The sequence below is a fragment of the Triticum aestivum genome, chromosome 7B (genome assembly GCF_018294505.1).
Source record: "Triticum aestivum cultivar Chinese Spring chromosome 7B, IWGSC CS RefSeq v2.1, whole genome shotgun sequence".
Lineage (NCBI taxonomy): Eukaryota > Viridiplantae > Streptophyta > Magnoliopsida > Poales > Poaceae > Triticum > Triticum aestivum.
In genome coordinates this window covers 482,890,623-482,895,133 of record NC_057813.1, presented here as the reverse complement: position 1 = coordinate 482,895,133, position 4,511 = coordinate 482,890,623, and positions in this window count along the sequence as shown.

The following is a 4,511-nucleotide window of genomic DNA, read 5'->3' as shown; positions in this document are numbered from 1 at the left end:
AGCATGGAGGGGAGTTAGATGGGTTTTGGGCCAGTTTGGATGGGTGTTGGGCTGCAAAGAGAGAGGGGGCTTTATGGTTACCCGGTTAACCGTTGGAGTATCAAACGACCTCCAAATGGCACGAAACTTGACAGGAGGTCTACCGGTGGTATACCAAGGCCACTTGGCAAGCCTCGGGCCATTCCGAGAAAGTTTAACACCCACTCACAACAGGAGACGAAAAGGGGAACGCCGGAGGGCATAGGAGTGCCCGATTGCAAAATGGACAACGGGGAAAAAGCTCGGATGCATGAGACGAACACGTATGCAAAATGAGATGCACATGATGACATGATAAGATGCAACACGCAAGCAAATGACATGGCAATGACGGCAAATAACTGACAGACACCTGGCGCATCGAATCAGGGGCGTTACAACGAGGGGGTTGGGGGCTTCCAGGAGCCACGTGCTATCGCTTTCATCTTGGGCAGTGCCCAGGCCCCAGCCTCTCAGCGTATCTTCAAGCAGTTTGCTTGCGAGGTGAATGTAGTCCTTCCCAAGCTCGGGGCATGCACCCTCTCTGATGGTCCACATGTGCCATCACTTTCAGCTCAGCGGATCAACTCAAGTGTGCGGCTACAGCTGGCATCCTCCCAATGCTCTGTTCCCTAGTCATCACCAACGTGCAAGTTACCATGACTCTTATCGATGGCGGCGCATGACTCAACGTTCTATCCGTCGAAACATTCAACAACCTTCAAGTGCCATATGATCAACTTCAGCCTACCAAGCCTTTCTCAGGAGTCACTGATGGCTCCACTACCCCGATAGGGCAGGTCCGCCTCCCTATCACTTTAGGGCAGTGCAACAACTACCGTACCGAGCTCATTGACTTCAACGTTGCCCACATTCGCCTACCATACAATGCCATCCTCGGGTATCCGGCCCTGGCCAAGTTCATGGCAGTGACCCACCATGGTTACAATGTCCTCAAGATGCCAAGAAGCAGCGGAATCATCACAGTCCCCTGCGTAGAGAAGGATGCGGTGTGCTCTCTCGAGCGCGCCTTTCAAGCTGCATCAATCGAGGACCCAGAAAGCAAGGACAAGAACCCTCCTAAGGCAGTTCCCAAGAAGAAGAACACATCGCCTAGCTCAAGGCCTCAGAAGGTTGGTATCTATGGAGGTGCCGCGTCAGGATCTGCGCCCGTGCAAGGGGCGCCTCCCTCCGTCGCAAATGAAGGCGTGCCCGGCGCCCTCCTCAGGCAGGACTCGGGGGCTCTCTTCTGGAGGGCCTCAGACTTTGCCAAGATCACGAGGGAGGCACTCGGGCACCACTTGGAAGTGTCTTTCGCAGCACGTTTCCCTCAGGAAGGCATGGGGCAAGGAAGGCCCAACCCTCAGGAGTTCATCACCAAGACCGCTCAGGAGCTTCAGGAATCAAGAGTCATACGCGGCGATCGCCGCCTGCCTGGCGTAGCTCCCCATCCAGGCGAGGATGGTGGGCTACGTGTTTGCATTGACTTCCCAGGGCTCAACCGAGCCGTGTCTCAGGAGCGCCTCTGGTCTTCACGTGTGGGACGTTGCGAGGGTCCGCCGCACAGCTATGTTCGCATGCCTTTCGGCCTGCCGAACGCAGCCGCTACTCATCAGCGCCACTTGCGGAGCATTCTGGCGGCTCAGGAGGCCAGGCATCATGCGGTCCTGGCGGAGATGGAGATGGTCCTCGAGGAACCGTTTGGACCCCCATAGCCTCTCGAGGCTCAGGGCTCCAATGACTGGTGAGGGTCGGTCTCTTCACTGCGCACCTTCAGCTACTTCAGCACCTCCTCTGCAACGGTACCAGGTGACATCTTTCGAGTTCATTTCAGATGGGAGCGCCCTTAGGGCTGCATCATTCCCAGGTTGTGTGGGTCTGTCCCTGCGGCATGTATCCCTTTTGCGCATGTCTTTAGTTTACCTTGCTGGGGGCGCCCCTCGGGCTGCTGCATCCCCAAACCGCTCGGGCCTGACCCAGTGGCATGTACCCCTCCAGCTTTTATCTAAGTTGATTTGCCTTTCATGCTTAACCTGCCTATGATTATCATGTGCCGCCTACCACGGGCCTTCTCTCCCTGATGCAAATCGCTTGCACGTTAAAAGGGGGGCTCCTGAGCATCACGACTCAGGAGCCCTTACTGGCTCTCCAGTCCTCACCCCTGGCCTTGTCCACGACATCACGACCTGGCATACCAGCGGCGGCTGAGCTTGCTCGAGGACCGGGACCTGAGGACATAGAGAATTTGTATCTAACCATCTCGCAGGAACACACAGCCTCCCAAGGCTCAAGACCAGGCGCAACCCGCCTTGAGGTAGGGCCTCGTGAGTCCCGCGCTGGGTCACGAGTGCCCAGATACACCTCGTCCAGCCCTGCCGTGCAAGCCACGTGTCAGGGTAGGGCTGTACACGCCCCTGGGGCTCCTCCCGGAGGGGCCCCCCATCCCACGTACCAGTGGAAGCACCATGCTCCGTGCTGGCTGACGACACTGTCGAGGAGCGGCTATGCCCATACACATGCGGAAGCCCTATGCTCCGCGCTGGTGATAAACAACTGAGGGCGGCCCATGGCCGTACCAACCTCAGGGAGCCCAGAGCTTAGTGTTTGGCCTCATAACAACACCTCCCCTCGGGAGCGTCACGCGAGGGGGCTGGACACGGCGGTGACCCGCGCGCACGCCACCAAGCCAGGTCCCCTGGACCTGGTCGTCGCGCGCCCCTCCCCGAGCGAAGCCAAGGTATGAAGGCCGTTTGAACGTCAAGGGGGACTCCTGAGCATCGTGACTCAGGAGCCTAACTGGTCACATAGCCCCTCACTCCTTAGTTCCGCAAGGCTAATGGCGGTTGAGGTATGCGCGGGGCCGAGCTCTGCCGGCATAGAACGACAGATCTACTCCTACACTCCCTCCCTATTTGCTGTTTGCGCGTCAAGGGGGACTCCTGAGCATCGTGACTCAGGAGCCTAACTTGTCACGTAGCCCCTCACTCCTTGGTTCCATCCTGGTGATCCGGTCGGGGCTAACGGCGGTTGAGGTATGCACGGGACCGGGCCCTGCCGACGTAGAACACAAAGCAAATAGGAAGGAAACTGCAAAATCTCGAAGCAAATCCAGAAGCAAATATTACAAACCATAATTGTCTTCACGATACCAAACACAAGTTTAAACGCCTCCGCGAGGCATGGTGCATATTGTAGGAGTTAAAATGGGAAAGAAGCCACAAGAATATCACCCTTGGGCAACACCATCATTCGCCAGGAGCCCCGCCTCCATGGTGGTGTTGCCTCCGTCAGCTCCACCTCCCGAGGCCGTGGAATCAGCAGTACCTGCCCTGGGTGCAGTGGCAAAGGTGCGGAACTTCGCCAGCAGGGCTTCCGCTTGGCCCTTCATGGCTTCAGCAGTAGCGGAGGAGCGCTCGGCGTCAACGGGCTCCAGCAGCTTGTCGAGGTTGGCGCCAGGGTCGTGAAGGTAGACGTGGCTGAGGACACGCGTCAGCGCCGCAGAAGAAAGGACGCGAGCTTCAACCTCGGCCATGGGACCAACGCCGGCCACGACTTCCTCAAGTGCTTCGACCAAGAAGGGAAGCAGCTGGGCAGGGCCGTCCTTGGTCCCAGCCAGCGGCTTCTCTAGGCCACCATTGTAGAGCATCTTCAGCACCTTGCGAGATCTCTCCTCAAGATCCGCTAAGGCCACACGGTCCTCGGCCAGGACCTTCGCTTTGGCGTCCAACTCAGCCCTCTCCATCTTCAGCTTCTGCTCCAGCGTCTTCAGCCGGCCGCGTTCAGCGGACAGATCAGTGTCACGGTCCCCGATGGCGTCCTCCCAAGCCTTCATCTCCTCCTCCTTCGCCTGGCAGTCGCGAGCTTCCTTGGCAAGCTCATCGCGTAGACCCTGCAGCTCGGTCTCCATCGCCTTGCAACGCTCCTGGGCGACCATGGCGTCCTTCAGCGTCGCATCACGGGCGACTGCGGTCTGAGTTGCGGCTTGCTTCTCCTCCTTAGAAGCTACCGCAGCCTGGCTCAGCACCGCTCAGACAAAGGCATCAGAGTGAACCCAGCCAGAGACCAGCTCCAGGCGCCCGGCTACCAGGTCGGAGTTGGCGCCCTGGAGGTCTCCTCGTAGCTGGCCTAGCTCGACAAGGGCGCCGTCCAAGATGACGGAGGAGGCAGAGGAGTCTGGAACCAACGGCGCAGGAGGAGGATGAGGCATCGTGACCACGGCTTGGGAAACTGGGGGCTCCTGAGCCCTGGGCACCTCAGCGGTAACATCAGGCACAGGCACCTCCAGAGTTAGCGGGGCCATGGGGGCTGGCACCCCATCAGAGCGCTCCTCCTAGCCTCGCGAGGATGATCGGGTAGGGGAAGTGCGGACTTCACCGCCTCCCCTTCCCACAGGTGAAGGCGCGGCCACAACAGATGAGCCTACCCCAGGCGGAGCCACCGTGTCCCCCTTCAGCTTCTTCACCGCTAGCGGCGGCCTAACCAAGTGATGGAAG